Source organism: Heptranchias perlo, unplaced genomic scaffold, assembly GCF_035084215.1.
Source record: "Heptranchias perlo isolate sHepPer1 unplaced genomic scaffold, sHepPer1.hap1 HAP1_SCAFFOLD_73, whole genome shotgun sequence".
Classification (NCBI taxonomy): Eukaryota; Metazoa; Chordata; class Chondrichthyes; order Hexanchiformes; family Hexanchidae; genus Heptranchias; species Heptranchias perlo.
Genome location: NW_027139761.1, coordinates 890933 through 910537, shown reverse-complemented (window position 1 = coordinate 910537; position 19605 = coordinate 890933). Strand labels below are relative to the sequence as shown.

At 44.3% G+C, this 19605-nt stretch overlaps 2 non-coding genes across 2 annotated transcripts; both read right to left on the bottom strand.

Moving 5' to 3' along the window:
• Positions 1–4583: 4583 nt before the first annotated feature.
• trnak-uuu (transfer RNA lysine (anticodon UUU)) lies at positions 4584–4668 on the bottom strand. Its single transcript is given in 2 exon segments — positions 4584–4619; positions 4632–4668. It is a non-coding gene; the product is annotated as a tRNA-Lys (tRNA).
• Positions 4669–12710: 8042 nt separating this feature from the next.
• On the bottom strand, positions 12711–12792 carry trnas-cga (transfer RNA serine (anticodon CGA)). The gene has a single exon. It is a non-coding gene; the product is annotated as a tRNA-Ser (tRNA).
• Between the last annotated feature and the right edge of the window lie 6813 nt (positions 12793–19605).

Genomic DNA, 19605 nt, shown 5'->3' with positions numbered 1-19605 from the left:
CCCACAGCGCCTCATAGATGCCCAGTTTTGAGCTGCTAGATCTGTTCTGAATCTATCCTATTTAGCACGGTGGTAGTGCCACACAACACGTTGGATGGTGTCCTCAGTGCGAAGACGGGACTTGATCTCCATGAGGACTGCGCGGTGGTCATTTCTACCAATACTGTCATGGACAGATGCATTTGCGACAGGTAGATTGGTGAGGACGAGGTCAAGTAAGTTTTTCCCTCGTGTTGGTTCGCTCACCACCTGCCGCAGGCCCAGTCTAGCAGCTATGTCCTTCAGGACTCGGCCAGCTCGGTCAGTAGTGGTGCTACCGAGCCACTCTTCGTGATGGACATTGAAGTCCCCCACCCAGAGTACATTTTGTGCCCTTGCTACCCTCAGTGCTTCCTCCAAGTGGTGCTCAACATGGAGGAGGACTGTTTCATCAGCTGAGGGAGGGCGGTAAGTGGCAAGTAGCATTCGCGAAAGAGAAGTGACAGCCAATGACCATCTGCAACCAGAGAGAGGCTAACCACCTCCCCTTGACAATCAAGGGCATTACCATCACCGAATCCCCCACCATGAACATCCTAGGGGTTACCGTGGACCAGAAACTTAACTGGACCAGCCACATAAATACTGTGGCTACAAGAGCAGGTCAGAGGCTGGATATTCTTCGACGAGTGACTCATCTCCTGGCTACCCAAAGCCTTTATACCATCCACAAGGCACAAGTCAGGAGTGTGATGGAATACCCTTCACTTGCCTGGATGAGTGCAGCTGCACCATCAGTCAACAATCTGGACACAATCCAGAACAAAGCATCCCGCTTGATTGGCAGCCCTTAAACCAACCTTAAAAATTCACTCCCTTCACCACCAGCGCACCGTGGCTGTAGTGTGTACCATCCACAGGATGTACGGCAGCAACTCGCCAAGGCTTCTTCGACAACACCTCCCAAACCCGCGATCTCTACCACCTAGAAGGACATGGGCAGCAGGCGCAAGGGAACACCACCACCTGCACGTTCCCCTCCAAGGCACACACCATTCCGACTTGGAAATATATCGCCGTTCCTTCATCGTCGCCGGGTCAAAATCTTGGAACTCTCTTCCTAACAGCACTGTGGGAAAACATTCATCACACGGGCTGCAGCGGTTAAAGGCGGCGGCTCACCACTAACTTCTTAAGGGCCATTAGGGATGGACAATCAATGCTGGCCTTGCCAGCGACGCCCACATCCCATGAAAACAAAGAAATTGTAGAAAGGTTACAGCATGGGAGGAGGCCATTCGGCTCTATTCAAGAGCAATCCAGGTAATCCCACTCCATCGCCCTTTCTCAGTAGTCTTGCATTTTTTTTCCTTTCATGTACTTAACCAGTTTCCTTTTGAAGGCCGTGATTGATTCTGCCTCCACCACACCCTCGGGCGATGCATTACTGATCCTAACAATTAGCTGTGTAAAAAAGTTTTTCCTCATGTCACATGCGGTTCTTTTGCCAATCACTTTAAATCTGTGTCCTCTGCTTCTTGAACATTCCGCCAATGAGAACAGTTTCTCACTATCTCCTTCGTCCAGACCCTTCATGATTTTGAATACCTCAATTCAATCTCCTCGCAACCGTCTCTGTTCCAAAGAGAACAACCCCAGCTTCTCCAGTCTATCCACGTAACTAAAGTCTCTCATCCCTGGATTCATTCTAATAAATCTCTTCTGCACCCTCTCTAAGGCCTTCATGTCTTTCCTAAAGTGCGATCCCCAAAACTGGACACAATACTCCAGTTGTGGCTGAACCAGTGTTTTATTGAAGTTCATCATGACTTCCATACTTCTGTACTCTATGCCTCCTTATATAAAGCCCAGGATCCCGTATGCTTTTTAATGGTTTTCTCAACGTGCTCTGCCACCTTCAACGATTTGTCCACATAAACCCCCAGATCTCTGTGTTCCTGTGCCCCTTTTAGAATTGTGCCCTCTAGTTTATATTGCCTCTCCTCGTTATTCCCAGCAAAATGTATCACTTAGCATTTTTTAGCGTTAAATGTCATCTGCCACTTGTCCGCCCATGCCACCAGCCTGTCGATAACCTCTTCAAGTCGATGACCATCCTCCTCACTGTTTACTACCCTTCCACGTTTTGTATCATATGCAAATTTTGAAATTGTGCTCTGTGCACCCAAGTCCAAGTCATCACTTTATATCAAGAAAAGCAATGGTCCCAGCACTGACCGCTGGCAACACCACTGTGCACCTCCCTCCAGTCCAATAAACAACCGTTCACCACGACTCTCTGTTTCCTGTCCCTTAGCCAATTCTGCATCTGTTGCTACTGTCCCCTTTATTCCATGGGCCGCAATCTTAATGATAAGCCTACCGTGTGGCACTTTATCAAACGCCTTTTGAAAGTCCATACACACCACATCAACTGCATTACCCTCAACTACCCACTCTGTTGCCTCATGAAAAAACTCTATCAGGTTAGTTAAACACGATTTGCCTTTAACAAATCCGTGCCGGCTTTCCCTAGTCAATTCGCACTCCTACAAGTGGCTGTTAATACTTTCCCAGGTTATCGTTTCTAAAAATTTCCTCACTGCTGAGTTTAAACTGAACGGCCCATTGTTGTTGGGTTAATCCTTCCACCCTTTTTTGAAGAACGGTGTAACATTGCAATTCTCCAGTTCTCGGGCACCACCCCCGTATCTATGGATGTTTGGAAAATTATGGCAAGTAGCTCCGCCACTTCCACCGTTACTTCCCTCAGCTAATTGGGATGCATCTCACACGGACCGAGTGATTATCTAATTTAAGTACAGCCAGCCTTTCATGTACCTTTTCTTTATCAATTTTTAGCCCATCAGTATTTCAAGTATATCTTCCTTTAGTGAGACTCTGGCAGCATCTTCTTCCTTGGTAAACACAAACACAAAGTACTCATTTCGGATTTCGGCCATCTCCTCTGCCTCCATGAGCAGATTTCCTTTATGGTCCCTAATCGGCTCCACCCCTCCTCTTACGACCCGTTTAATGTTTACATGCATGTAGAAGACTTTTGAATTCCCTTATATGTTGGACGCCAGTCTATTCTCATACTCTCTCTTTCCCCTCTTATTTCCTTTTTCACTTCCCCTCTGAACTTTCCATATTCGGCGTGGTGAATGAATGAATAAAAAAAATGTTAGGATTTCCTTCAGTCTAAAACAGAAGTTACTGGTTGATTAATGGCGATTTGAACAAACATTCGTCTTTTTAACAGAGCTAATGAGTTTTGCGTAATTGCTACAGTGGAACATTTTGTAAAAGTTAATTCCCTGAACGGGAACCGGAGCCGTCTCCCGCACTGAGAGAGTTTGCAGAAGGCAGCTATCTTCTGAGTTTTTCCTGTAATAGTTCCAACAGTAGAGTTTCCGTAATGTAGTGGTTATCACGTTCAACTAACCCGGGAAAAGTCCTCTGTTCAAAACCAAACTAAAATATTTTTTAAAATTAGTCCACTCAAAATCAATAAATGTAAAAAAGGAAGAATTCACTCTATGTTTAGATATGAACAACGCCCCACAGAACCGGTAGAGTTTCATTACTCTGCCCAGTTCTACACACACTCAAGCGCTGCACATATACCGACAGTGTCTCTCCCTCACTCCCGTTTCCTGCCCTGACGGTGCAGAAAGCCTCTCTCAAAGCTGCACATTGCGACTGGTTTCAGTTGATTTGTGAGAGATCATTAAATGATCCTGCAGCGCTGCCTCGGTTAATAACTACAGTTATAAACAGCATTGCAGCTGCGGCAACAAACACATCAGTTTTTCGATGTTCGATGTTCCCGAGCTCCCGGATTGAGTGAGGCCACGACAGCAACAACATTCAGGTCGCCTGTCCGGCCTCACTCTCTCCACTCATAAGTTAGACCAAGAGAGATAGGAGCAGGAGTAAGCTATTCGGCCTCTCGAGCCTGCTCCGCCATTTAATGAGATCATGGCTGAACTGATTATTACCTCAACTCCACTTTCCAGCCCTTTCCCAATATCCTTTGACTCCCTTGCTGATCATTTTTTTGAACTCATCCTCGAACGTATTCAATGAGTTGGCCTCCACAGCATTTTGGGGTAAAGAATTCCAAAGATTCACGACCGTCTGGGAGAAGAAATTCCTCCTCATTTCCGTCTTAAACGGGCGACCCCTTATTTTGAGACTATGCCCCTTAGTTTTAGATTCCCCCATGAGGGGTCACATCCTCTCAGCATCGACCCCATCGAGTCCCCTCAGAATCTTGTATGTTTCATAAGATCTCCTCTCATTCTTCTAAACTCCAATGAGTATAAACCCAACCTGTTCAATCTTTCCTCATAAGACAAACCTTCCATACCCGGAATCAACCTCGTGAACCTTCTCTGAACTGCCTCCAATGCAAATATGTTCTTCCTTCGTTGCTGGCGGAAATCAGAAAATTCCGCTTCAGACAAAGTATTACTGCCCATCCCTGGGAAACAAGATGCCACGGAAGCTTTGACAACACATCGCAGGCATTGTCTGTCCCGCAGTTCTTGCTCCGATGCAAAGCAAAACTTTGCAAAGCCAGCTGTTTCAAAGTTTAAAGCCTTAACAGGGACTTGAACCCTGGACCCTCAGATCACTACCCACCATAAAAGTCTGATGCTCTACCGGCTGAGCTACGGAGGCGCCATTTTCGGACAGTTTCCATTATACAGATTCATGGCAGGACTCTGACTTATCCCTCGGAGACGTCGAACCATGGTGATTATCCGATTTTCAAATTCTCAGCAACGTGTTGAACAGGATGTAAGAAACATGGACACCGAACTCGTGAATTTAGAATATTTTTTTGCCAAATATCTTGTTATTATTTTGCATCAATTAAAAAAACACTTTACCCAGCGGCTCAAAAGCTAAATTGTCCCACACGGGGAGCTGGAAAAGGCCTCTCAACCTTTCAGCGTATTAACATCTGTAAGCTGAATAATTTCTCCCGTTACACAGTGACACCAGGCAGCAAATTTCCCTTCCAAATTTTCCTTACACGAAATTTCCAACCGATGAATATCCGCTTAACGAAAAGAAGAATTTTGTCTTTGGTTCTTTAGATTTAAAGATCTCGTACCGGCCCCTTTGTCATATGAACTGCTGCTTTTTGCCCCCCTCTCCCCCAATAAACAAGCAAACTCGCACCTGCTATTGCAAGACGGTAGGCCAGAAGAACCCAACTGGGAACACTAAGAAGTAGATGCGAGATGGAACATATCAGTTGTATCTTGAACTCCGGTCAAAATGTTTGAAGCGAAAGATTCGACTGTTATCGGTGAGGTTCGCACTCACAACCTGAGCATTTCTGGCGCACCAGAAAAGTTTCGCGGACTGATCGATTGCGCTACAAGATCACAAAAGCGTTTATCTTTCGGTCTCTCGACTATCGTTTCGTGACAAACAGAAGCCTCCGATCAAGATGCGCTTCGTTCAATATCCGCAGTAAACTTTAAAAGCCGTGGAATCTGAAACAAAACCCCAGAAGATAAGAACTTTTAATTTTATTATTATTAACTTAAGGAAAATTTTTGATGGTACTTTAAGAAGGATTTGGGGAAAATGTGAGATGAAACTAACAAACTCTCTCTGGGCTGTCGTTGATTGAAGAGATGAGCGTTATTTGACTTGAAAACTGAGGTTCGGAACTTTCTGATGGAGAAGTGTGACAGAAGATTGTGGTTAGTGACAGTTGCCGGGGAGATCCGGAGGAGAGGGAGAAAAGTCAAAGTCACAGCTGTGACAGCTCAAGTGTTCTGCTTATCTGTAATGTTTAAAAAGTAATGTACAGTACGGGACAAACCGATTTGGTATCAGTTATCAAAAATATTAAAAGACATAGGTTCAAAGACGGATTTGTGAAGAGGGAACGGATTTAACCGCCAGGCCGAAATCATTCCACATGAATCTGAAGCGTCTTGGGGAAAACGGCAGCGCCAACTGTTATGTTCGTGTCATGACTTGAAAGACCCTCCAATTACCGACAGTATCTTTGAACCGGTTGTGCAGCAAAACCGCGATTGAAGCCACTTTGTATTTGTCAAACGTGCAGGTGATGATATTGGGGTTGATAAGGGTCGAGTTCAATTTTATGAAATCTAACCATATGACCCGAAAATTGACTGTAAAATCGAGTTTTTCCTTTAAGTCGTGAATTGAAGTGAAAGGCGCATCAAACAGATCAGGGAAATTAAGAGCAGAATACGTGGATGGAACTTTCACGAGTGAAAATCCCTCTTTGTCGGAAGACTCAGTCCCCAGTTGCGGAGAGGATTGACATTTCGAGCTTTTATTCACCAGCCTCAACTTCAGCAATTTCCCGTTTGCTGACAATGACATGAGTCGAAATGAGCAGGTCCAACGAGCCGGTCTGTAACACAGGCCAGTGACTCAGTTCAACTCGTTAACCAGTCACTGGGCTCCGTTATAGTCGCTCCAGTCAGTAACACACAAAGATGAATCTGAAACAGAAAGAGATAATTTTTAACACTTTATATCAACCACCGGCGTTTCCCTCTTTCCGGCTTTTAGAACAATCTGTTTCACAGTTTGTCAAACCCGAAACAGCCTCTGGGATTTGCTGATTGAGAATTTCAGTAGAAATTGGGACCATCACTAAGTATTGGAACAAACATTCACGCTGAGGTTTCGGGGATGTTACTGGTTTATTTATATCAGTGAGTGACCGATTTTAAACTAGGTGAAGGTCTAAACCTAAGGTAAGAGCCTGGGATAGACAAGAGATTCTTCAATGTGTCAAGTTAAATTACACTGATTCCACCAACACTGGACATCACATCCCTTAAACATTGTTACCTGTTACTGTATAAAACTGGTGAGGGTGGAAATGGAAAATAACTGAAGAAACCTTCATTGTATCAAACTTAATTCTGATTATTATTATGCAAACATTGCACAGCTTATTCCTTAAAAAAGACCCAATAAAAAAAAACAGTCGCCAGTCCCAAAGCCTGTGCTATGATTTGCACCCGCTTCTGACTGACTTGAGATCAGACGCACTCCCGTCCAAAGGAAACGGATGGAGCCGGATTCATAACAGAAAAATGAGGACCGATCTCCGCGGTTCTCCAAGAGTGCGGGAGGCGGAATAACAGCAGCACACAGAGTGATCTCTCTGAACCAGCCGCTGCCGCAGGAGAGAAGCGAGTCCTGTTCCGAGCCGTGTCTGCCAGGTGCCTGCCGACCCTCTCTTCACTGCAGGGGACCGATTCAGCATCAACTCATACACACACCATTGGATCGTTTAATCATCTTCAATACCTGAATTACATCACCACTGAATCTTCAATACACAAGGAAATTCAAGCCTTGTCCACGCAACTTGTCCTCATAATGTAACCATTTTAGCCCCGGTATCATTCTGGTCTTTCTGCGCTGCACCTCCCGCAAGGCCAATATATCCTCCCTGAGGTCTGGTGCCCAGAACTCAATGCCGTACTCTAAATTTGGTCTCAACAGAGTTTATATAATTACAACATAACTTCCACCCGTTTGAATTCCTGCTCCCTTGAGATAAAGGCCGACATTCCACTCGCCATTTTAATTATTTTTGCACCTGTCTGCCAACTCTTCTTGATTTCCCAAGATATCACTGCCCACCAACAGTTCCTAGCTTCTCACCATTTCGGAAATACTCTGGTTTATCTTGCTTAGGGCCAAAGTGGATGGCCTCACATTTCCCCATATTGAAACTTTGAACAGTCTGGGGCTTTTTTTTTATAGAAAATAGAAGGCTGAGGGTGACCTGATATAGGACTTTAAGATTATTCAAGGGTTTGATCGGTCAGATGTAGATTAGGCATTTGTACTTTTGGGAGTGGGGACTTCAAAACTTAGGGCCATGAATATAATAGTCATCAATAAATCAAATATCGCATTCAAGAGAAACATATTTATCCAGAGAGTCGTTAGAATGTGCAACTCGCTACCACAAGGAGTAGTTAAGACAAATAGCATGGAGACATTTACGGGGAAGCTAGATAAACACATGGAGGAGAAAGGAATTTTCGGGTTTGCTCATCGGGTTTGATGAAGAGAGGTTGGAGGAGGCTCGTCTGCAGCATTAACACCGGCATAGTTTGGTTGGGCCGAATTGCCTGTTTCTGTGATGTACATTCTATGTAATTCTATGTAAGCTCCATCTGCCACACTTTTATCAACTCACCTAATTTGTTAATTTCCCTTTACAACTTTATGCTCCAATCTACACTACTCACTGTGTCACCTAACTTGGTGTCGTCGACAAACGTGGATATACGGCTCTCTATTCCTTTATCTACCTCATTTATACATATAATAAAAAGATGATTCGCCGGTACAGATCCCTGGAGGACACCACTAATCAAATCCTGTCAATTTGTGTACATACCCATTAACCCTACTCTCTGTCTCCTACCTCCTAACTAACTCCCTCCCCATGTCAATGGGTGCTTTGAATTCCACATGTTCTCATTTCTGTTAACAGTCTCTGATGCTAAACCTTATCGAATGCCTCTGGAAGTCAATATACATATATCACCCATAGACACTCCATTATTTACTACGTTAGTTACATCTTCAAAAGGTTCAACTGGTTTCGTTAGACTTGACTTAAACTTTACAAATCCAAGCTGGCTTTCTCTGATCAACTCATGTTTATCCAAGTGCTCAGTTATTCTTTCCCTAATGACAGATACTGGTAACTTCCCCACAAGAGACGTCAGACGAATAGGTCTATAATTTCCTGCGTTATATCTCCCACCCTTCGTATATAATGGAATGACATTTGAAATTTTTCAATCCGTGGAGCAATTCCTGAATCAAGAGAGTTTTGAAAGATCATGACTAAAGCATGTACAATGTCCTCACCTATTCCTTTTTATCCCCTCGGGTGGTAAACATCATGTCCTGGAGATTTGTTTATCTTTCGTCTAATTATTTTCTCCGTTATCATTATTTTACTTACCCTTGATTTATTTTCAGTTTTCCTCTGTCTGTGGTATATTGTCCTTATGCCTTTCTGTGAGTATCAGCAAGTCTGCCATTTCCTGATTTTCAATTACAATATCACCTCCCTCTGTCTTTAAGGGTTCACTGTCTTTAAGGGAACAACGTTCACCTGAGGAAGGAGGAAGCCTCCGAAAGCTTGTGAATTTAAAATAAAATTGCTGGACTATAACTTGGTGTTGTAAAATTGTTAACAATTGTCAACCCCTGTCCATCACCGGCATCTCGACATCATGTCTTTAAGGGGCCCACATTACTCTTAGTCACCCTTCTTTCTCTTAATATACGTGTAAAAACCTTGAAAGTTGTCCTTAATTTCAATCACAAGTTTTTCTCGTTTTCCCTCTTTGCACCTTCTACGATTTTTTTTTAGTTTCAGTACCACAATAAACAACACTTCGCTGTGAAATTTGCTTAATTAGTTCATCAGTGTCAGAGCGAGAATTGTCCATCACTAATTTTTATTTAAAGTAACAAACAAACACAAGCACACATATTCATTCGTGTATCAAAGCACTGATGGACACAGAAAGATAAACACAGCTTGAAATGCAGGCAGTATCGGGATTCACAGGTGAACTGGCAAGCGAAATGGACAAAGATAAAACAGTCTGAACCCCCAACAGAATGTGACGTGTAGCTGATAGATATTAATGAGGAGGTGGGAAACAAGCCGGTGAATTCGCACCGTGGCTTCGTTGGTTAAAGCACGCTGTTTAATAAACAGCAGATCCTTTTTTGTAATTCACGGTGTTTAGTGAATTTGAGAAGCACACAGTGCTGTGTTTTTTTCAGGAGCCAACATGGAACTGATCAGAAAGTCTCTTCAGAAATGTCTTTTCATCATACGGACAGCCCTCTCAGAGAATGTGTCGGTGACACGTTCTTGTTTCTGCGCTCTTCAAGGTCGTGGTATAATTATTGATTCGATGGTTCATACCCCGGAGAAACCCTAATTTAGCCCCAGATTTTGGATCTTGAGCTGCGGTTCAAACTTTTGCAGAGGGAAAAGGAGTTCCCAAATCAGTCCACCTGAATCTCAAGCGCTTTCGGAAGAAGTTCAGTTCAAACAATCAGGACTTTAAAGGCACCTCAATGATCTGCACTTTCATTGAACGAGCTTTGCTTTCAATTGCATTCGACCCTGAAACCGCTCTGGGCTTTCATCTCACTGAAGCAGAGTGTGGCCACTTTGTATCTGTGAGCATGTCGGTGACGAGGTTCGCTTTGATATTGGTCGCTTTCAATTTTTAACATCTCCCCAAGCTCAGGGAAAAGAAACCGAGAATCGAATTGTCCCTGTAAGTGATGAAGTGAAGGGATTGGTGCTCCAAGCGGACCTGCAAATTGCGCAGTGCGGTCGCTCAGGAATTCCAAATCCACCCTCTCGCCACTGGGCGATCATATGAACTGAACTTTACTCTAGCCCAGTGTCACCTCGCTGAAATCGAGTATTTCTCCGGCACGTTTCTCTTAACTTCATTGTTGCTGGTTTAAGAGTGAAGACCGGCTCGTTCGATTTTCACTCTTGCAAGCTTCAACTATTGATTTTGCAAAAGTGAACTGACATTGACAAGTGTTATATAGCGTGTTGCCGCCTCAAGGTTCAGCTCAGTGAATGACGCATTTAGCAGAGGGTTTTTCCGCCTGTTTCAGTGGTGCGAAAGTTTGATGTTCGAGTTCTTATTTTATTTTTCCTCAGGATTCATCGCCTCAAAATTCCAGGGTTTCAATGTGTGTTTTGTCTGCAAGAAAATGTACCGTGATCATTACCAGCTGAGCAGGGCTGATAGTCCGCCATTTACCCTGCGGTCGGAAATCAGGCACATGAATCATATAAAGGAATGGAACATTGGCTTCACGGAAATCACAATTCATCTTGAGAGACAAGCCCCCGAAAGGCCCGAAGGGAGGCCGCACTAGCTGCAGGAGAGACGGTTCGTTGTGACATAGAGATTTCTGTGATGAGCGAGACCAGACTCTTTCTATGTTCAGAGAAGAAATGTCACACCCTTTATTTTGGAAAAGCAAAACGGTGGCGATTTTTGTCATCGCCTGATGCCTCTCCTGTTGTATCAGATGTTCCTCGTTGCGTTACTTCCATCTTGATTGTAGAACCGGTTCGGGTGTTCCTGTGATAAACGGCGACAATTGCCTGTTAATTTGAAATTTAACAACGGCTGCACTGAGCTTATAATCGCACTCTTAAGATGCAGTCTATAAAATGAAGAAATTTCATCGCATGCAAAGCACAAAAATCTTATTAAAGTTTTGACTGTCTCTCGGTAATCAGGTCAGTATGTCCTTCAGCCTGAAATAGAAAGTTATCGGTTGATTAATGATGATTAAAACAGTCATTCAACTCCGAACAGAGTTTAATTAGCTTCATGTGTTTAATTTAATAAGTTCATAACTCTTGTTGAAGTTAATTCCCTGATTGGGAATGGAACCACGCGGCGGTGGGAGCACTGAATTTTAACCATCAGTCCATCGGGGAGCTCCCAGGATTGCGCACGAGATAAAGTGGAACTGATGACATTTATTTTTCTTTCACTCTTCCGTGATTCATTCAGCTCTGTGTTTATTCTCAGGCCGCTTATCTCTCCCTTCTTTTCAGCTTCTGATTGCGGATATTCCTGTCGTTAAATATGAATAATATAGAATATCTCACAGCCCCGGTATATTTGCTCCTTCTCTGTACAGTTCAGTACAAAATCAAACTGTACGCAGGTACCGACAGCGTCTCTCCCTCACCCCCGACAGGAGCAGCAGGAAATGCCACTTTAAACTGCCAGTTGCTTCAAATGATGCACGATGGACCTGCGTTGCCTTGCAGTTTTTCCATTGATTCGGTGCGTGAATTTTGGAAATGGAAACATGTCCATCAGCAGCTTGTGGGAGTATTTTACCTCACTTTCCATTTCATGTACATGCCTACTTGCACTTGGTGCTGTCATTGCCTGAACATCACCTTCTGTCGCGATAGAAGTTCGAACAGAAAATGCCATTTTTTGCGAGCAGCTTGTCTGGCACAAAAATGAGCTGAATTACAAAGGGGCAAGTGGGAAAGGCCGCGTTGCTCTGCTTGTTCGCAGCAAAGAATTTTCATGCGTTTCCTTGCGGTCCAGTGTTTAGGATTCGGCGCTTTCATCACCATGGCAACGGTTCGATTCGTGTCTGTCTCAACATCCGCATATTATACACTCTACCATAAGTGTACTGTACTCAAATTGCTGATTTTTTCACTGTGAGGGCGAAGAGACATAAATGTGTGGACATTAGTTACGAATTCATCCGCTGGGTTGCACCTTTGCTTCTCCCCCCATCTCAGTGTTTCCATCTTCACCCTTCTCTGCTGGAGTTCCAGGTTCAATCATCCTTGGCCGTTCAAGGATCCCTGCCATGTCATGAGGGGAAAACACAGAGAGTCAGAGACAGGGACAAGGTGAGATCAAAGTATGGGAAGAAATCGTATAAATGTCAAGTTCTGCGAACGGGCTGAATTTGAGATGGAGCTTGGGAGAGATTCCTTCACGTGTCTTGCAATTTTGCAAGAGACCATTGGGGTCCCAATTAAAAGCATGTGCCGTGCTGAAGCATCTCTCTGAGAGAGGGAATGTTGTTCGTCAACTCCAGTTCATATTTATTTGTGCAGTGAACATAACTTTAAGAAATAGCGCTACGAGCAGGATTCGAACCTGCGCAGGAAAATCCCATTGGATTTCGAGTCCAACGCCTTAACCACTCGGCCATCGCAGCCACACACGTTTGGGGTTCACGGCTGTAAATCAGAATGCGTGGGTTTATCACAAGCGATCTGTGATACGATGCTCTCTCCGACAGGTTTCCAACTTGATTGTTGGAGCTTGTCAACGCGCGGGCATTGCTGTTTTTGTGATGGAATCCTCCTCTGTCACGTGGTGAGGTTGGGCTTCGATTTCCGCTCAATTCAGGATTATTTTCATTCTCCATTCATAAAATCGCGTGAATTGGGATCTATTCGCACTCTGCTTCAATCTGCTCACCATTCTGAAATATCTTCCTTTCTCAACGTGTGTTGCGTCGAAGCTGGGTAGGAAAATCACATTGCGAGTCCAACGCCTTAATCTTTGGGTCATCGCAGCTTCAAACGACGAAGCCTCCACGGCTTCAGATCAGAATGCGGAAGGTTATCGCAGGAGATCTATGAGACTGTATGTTCTTGCAGAGCGGTTTCCAGCTGGACACATGCATCCCACTCCTGTGCGGGCATTGATGTTTCAGGGGTAAAATTCTCGCCTGCCATGCGGGATGTTCGCGTTTCTTTACCGACCAATGGAGGAGCATTTTCATTCTCTATTCATGAGGTCACGAGAATTGGGATACATTTACATTCAGCTTCAATCTGAACACCATCTTGAGACATTTTCCTTTCTCCATGTGTGTTGTCGTCGACAGAACCTCGGCATTCTGTCCTCCATGCACTGGAATTAAGTCAATCCTGCCGACTACACCGCTGACAAGACGTGAGAAGCCAATTAGTGATTTTGCACTAAAAATGGTAACACGGCAGGGCTCGTCCGGGTTCTCTCATATGTCAATCAGCAAATACTCAAAGCGAGAATCATCCCAAGATCAACGAGCCACTGATAACAGAGGGGTGCAACCAACCCAGAATTCGGTGCCACCCACAGCCGACCGGTCCATCTGATCAGGTTTTCTATTCCGATGTACAGCAATGTCTAGTTGTATTCTATTTCATATCAACAATATTAGCCTCTCTTTACCACATTCGTTTTGAATGTGCGACTTGTATTATCAAGTGAGACTTTACAGAATTAATTGCTCTAAAGCTACATTGTTGTCTCCCTCGGCATCCGCAGGTTATCCACTCTCCCACAAGTATAACAGTGACTACACTTCAAAAATACTTCATTGTCTGTAAAGCGTCTTGAGGTCGTGAAAAGCGCTTTATAAATACAAGACTGTCTTTCCTTTTATACTGGGCTAAAATTACTGTGAGGACAAAGAGTCATGAATGCGTAGACGTTAGCTACGAATTCCTCTTCTGGGTTGGCCGTTTACTTTTCCTACCGTCTCAGTCTTTCTATCTTTACCCTTCTCTGCTGCTGTCGCTGGTTCGATCAGTCTTCACCGTTCAAGGAAGCCTGAGGAGTCCATCAGGGGAAAACATAGAGAGAGACAGAGACAGAGAGATAAAAGTATGGAAAAAATAACCTAAATATCAAGTGAGCAGAATTTAAGATGGAGCTTGGGAGAGATAAAATCATAGAATCATAGAATCGCTTTAGCACAGAAGGAGGTCATTTGGCCCATGGAGCCTGTGCCGTCTCTTTGTCAGAACAATCCAGTTAGTCCCATTCCCCCGTTCTTTCCGCGTAGACCCGCAAATATTTTCCCTTCAAATATTTTTGAAAGCCACGATGGAATCTGCTTCAACCCCCCTTTCTGGCAGCGCATTCCAGTTTATAACTACTCGCTCAGTAAAAAAAGGTTTTCCTCATATCGCCTTTGGTTCTTCTGTCAACCACCATAAATCTGTGTCCTCTGGTTCTGGACCTTTCTGCCAATCGGAACAGTTTCTCTTTATTTACTTTATCTAAACACGTCATGATTTTGAACACTTCGATCAAATCTCCCCTCAACCTTCTCTGCTCTAAGGAGAACAATCCCAGCTTCTCCAGTCTATCCAGACTCCAGTTGTGGATTATTGTGAAGTTTCCTTCACGCATCTTGAAATTTTGCAAGAGACCATTGGGCTCCCAATTAAAAGGCTCTGCCGCGGTGGAGGATCTCTCTGAGAGAAGGAAATGCGGCCCGTTATCTCCAGTTCATATTTATTTGAGCATTGAACAAAACTTATATAAAATAGCACCGGTAGCGCGATTCCAAATTTGTCCAACGCCCTACTACACGACAACGGCAGTTGCAAGCGTTTCCACTGCAGGGATGTAAATCAGAATGTGCAGGGTAAGCAGAGGAGATTTGTGAGACTAAATGTTCTTTCAGACAGGTTTCCAACTGGACACATGCAGCCCGCTAATGTGTGGACGTAGCTGTTTCACTGGTAGAATTCTCACCTGCCACCCGAGGAAACGGAAATTGATTCCCGGCCAATTAAAGGAGCATTTTCATTCTGCACCGATGAGATCGCCTGAATTGTGATAAATTCACCTTCCGCTTCAATCAAAACACCGCCGAGAGACATTTCAGCGCTGCAGAAAACAGGATTGACTTAATTCTAGAGCATGTTTGACGTTTAGGGGCCAGAACGCAGAGGGTTTGTCGACGCAACACACATGGAGCTGTGCTCCAGTGTTTTATAAAGGTTCAACATAACTTTCTTGATTTTGTTCTCTATGCCGCTATTTACAAAGCCCAGGGACCCGTTTGCTTTTTTAACCACTTTCTCAACCTGTCCTGCATCCTTCAACGATTTGTGCACACATACCCCCTGTTCCTGCACCCCCTTTAGAATTGTGCCATTCTTCCTGTCAAGACCTATCACTTTGCACTTCTCTGCGTTTAATTTCATCTGTCCGCCCATTCCACCAGCCTCTTGAAGTCTATTACTATCCTCCTCACTGTTTACTGCATTTACAAGGTTTGTGTCATGTGCAAATTTTGAAATTGTGCCTGCACACCCAAGTCCAAGTTATTAATATAGATGAAAAAAGCAGTGATCCGAGTGCCGAGCACTGGGGAACACCACTGTATACCTTCTTCCAGTCCGAAAACCAAAAGATCACCACTGCTCTGTTCCCTGTCACGAAGCCAATTTCGTATCCATGCTTTTATTCCATGGGCTTCAATTTTGCTGACAAGCCTCTTCTTTGGCATTTTATCAAACGCCTTTTGAAAGTCCACATACACATCAACCTTCACACGGTCCGGGAGGTTAGACGGTCAGTCTGGGATGGAGGCCTGCAGCCCGCAAACAAAAAGCCCGAGAATAAGGCAGAGGCGCAATCAGACGGATAAACAGACAGATAGACAGACAGACAGACATCTGACAACACGTCAAAACGAAGCGTGATAGAATCACGTTGGGGTGATATCATTCTCACAGTAGCTCAGGGTCCTGCCCTCAGGTTTTATAGCGTGGCAGAGTTTGGGGGATGGGCTGTTCATTGTTAGTAAAATAATATTTATCAGAATTTAATTCTTTACAGTAACGTGCTCTTTATCTGTTAATTTTGATTTACACCATGGTTAGTTTTATACAGAAAGAAGTAACAATGTTTACCGGATGTGGTTTATTCAATGTTTGTGCAATAACCCTATCACCCTGTGCAAAAAATAAAACACAGACCACCCAAAACACGTGGCTAAGCCCATGACCATGGCACTCCTTCCATGGCCGGTTAGCTCAGTTGGTTAAAGCGTGATGTTAATAACACCATGGTCGCGGGCTTGATCCTTGTATGGGCCGTGAGATTTCTCTTATGTTGTTTTGGTAACTTTTCAAAGTTTGGTAGACTTTACAAACGAGCAAATCCAAACAAAAAGTCATAAGGAGTATTTTTTGAATAACATCCATTACAATGTTTGACATGTCTTTGCCCTTGGGGCGGAGAAAGACATCTTCTTATTTTTCTTTTCACCTTCTTTCCCCACTCACCTTTCTGTGTCTCCATCCCTTTCTATCTGTCTCTTTTCTCTCTTTTTCTATCTCTCTATTTCTTTCCATTTCCAGAATCATTTCTCCGGTTATGTTCATTGACACACATTACAATCTGTGTCACTCAGTATCCGGGTATGTTGACTGAAACACATTACAACCTGTGTCACTCAGTATCCGGGTATGTTCACTGACACACATTACAATCTGTGTCACTCAGTATCCGGGTATGTTTACTGACACACATTACAATCTGTGTCACTCAGTATCCGGGTATGTTTACTGACACACATTACAATCTGTGTCACTCAGTATCCTGGTATGTTTACTGACACACATAACAATCTGTGTCACTCAGTATCCGGGTATGTTTACTGACACACATAACAATCTGTGTCACTCAGTATCCGGGTATGTTTACTGACACACATAACAATCTGTGTCACTCAGTATCCTGGTATGTTTACTGACACACATAACAATCTGTGTCACTCAGTATCCGGGTATGTTTACTGACACACATTACAATCTGTATCACTCAGTATCCGGGTAAGTTTACTGACACACATTACAATCTGTGTCACTCAGTATCCGGGTATGTTTACTGACACACATAACAATCTGTGTCACTCAGTATCCGGGTATGTTTACTGACACACATTACAACCTGTGTCACTCAGTATCCGGGTATGTTTACTGACACACATTACAATCTGTGTCACTCAGTATCCGGGTATGTTTACTGACACACATTACAATCTGTGTCACTCAGTCCACACCGTTCACCTGACGAAGGAGGAAGCCTCCGAAAGCTTGTGGAATTTAAAATAAATTTGTTGGACTATAACTTGGTGTTGTAAAATTGTTTACAATACTCAGTATCCGGGTATGTTTACTAACACACATTACAATCTGTATCACTGAGTATCTAACAATGTGAGGCATCGAGTTTTATTCCCGCTGTGTTATCTCTCTGTCGATTTGCTGATAGACGTTTAACTCGGGGCCTGTTCCCTTTAATGGTCACAAGGAGTAACAAACAGACAGAGCGTGTCTGACCGCTCCGAGATGTGGAAAATGCATCAGTTTTGGAATCAAATGCTTCAAATCAAATGTTCGCCTGGCACCGAGAGGCAAAAAACAGAGAAAAATGCAGAAGGAAATAGAGAAAAAAAGCTAAATAAAGATGCTATCAGTATTTCTCATCCTTGATGCCTCTCTACTACTTCCCCAAGCCTCCAGTGCCGGTTAAAGTTTCAGTGTAAATAAATGCGAGTTTAAACCAGAAGGACGAAAGCAAAACAACCAAATATTGCGGAAATTCGGAATTGAAACGGGGACTTTTAGATTTTCCCATTCCCAATTTCGGCTCCATCGCAAGTGGGAGTTTTTGGCATCGCCTTGGAAGAAAACATAAACCGGGCGGAATTGCCTCTCCCGCTCATTCCTTACTTCGGGGGAATGGGACCCGACCAGATCTCGGAGCTCAGGTTATGTTCATGTTCTGCTGAGGATATCTTAATATTATCTTGTGTTTGGCCACTTTTAACCAGGTTTGTGGACACGTTCTTTCATCATCCCGTCTCCCACATCGCGCCTCTCTCTCATTCATTCTTTCCTCCATTCAATCCATCAGGGAGCGGGAATCAGAGCTCACCCTCAAACCCCCTACACACAAACCCCCGGTCAATAATTTACACTCTTTATAAACACAAAATACTCAAACACCAGGGGAGACCTCACAGTTTTGGACACGGAACGAAATACACTGAAGTGTTTATAAACACAGAAAGTGGACACACCAGGGGAGGACTCACAATATTGGACGTGGAGTGAAAAATACTGAAGTGTTTATGAAAAGTTGAAGAAACATTACGTGTGTAAAGTTTCCCTTGTTTTCTCTGCACTGATGGGCTGTGAAGGGAGAGACGGGCCCGAAGCCACTCTGATGGGCTGTGAAGGGAGAGACGGGCCCGAAGACCCTCTGATGGGCTGTGAAGGGAGAGACGGGCCCGAAGACCCTCTGATGGGCTGTGAAGGGAGAGACGGGCCCGAAGACCCTCTGATGGGCTGTGAAGGGAGAGACGGGCCCGAAGCCCCTCTGATCCGCACTGACCCCGAGCTGCAGGTGAATTGAAATAAAGTTCAATCTGTAGCAGCGAGCGGTTGGAGAGAGATCAATGTCCAGAATCAAGGAGGACATTTATAATACTGCCCTTGAATCTAATTTATATCAAATACTCCTTGAGCTCTCTGCCTTTGGAATTTCGAACTGCGGATCGCCTGTGAAATCAGCCTAAAAATTAAAACACAAACCACCCGAAGTGGGGCTCGAACCCACGAGCCTGAGAACAGCTAACTCCGCACAGGCCTGGGACTAAGCCTGGGCGTTTCCTGCTTTCTGATGCTTGATACCACTCCGGGTGAGATCAGGTCACGCACCCCAGACCAGAAACTGTGCTTTTCCTGTTCCGTGTGGAGCAGGTGAACGTCCTCTCCCCGGTGTGACTGCGTCGATGAGTTTCGAGCTCAGAGAGTAATTGAGTCCCTTCCCACAGTCCCCACATTTCCACGGTTTCTCCGTGTTGCGGGTGTCCTTGTGTCTCTCCAGTTGAAGCCTCGTCCACACACAGAAGAACGTGTACGGTTTCTCCCCGCTGTGAATGGTGCAATGTTTTTTCAGGCTGTGTAACTGGTTAAAGCTCTTTCCACAGTCAGTGCACTGGAACACTCTCACTCGGGTGTGTGTGTCTCGGTGCTTTTCCACTCACACTGATGTTTTCAAATCCTCAACTTCTCATACCCTGTAAAAGGAGTTTACAAAAGTCAACACTGTAAATACAGGATAGAAATTCAGAACAGACAATTCTAGTCTCTGTGGAACATTCGTTCCTCTCTTGTTCCCCAAAGCTGTAAATCCCCGTCCCACACACTCTCCCTCCTCCCTGTGC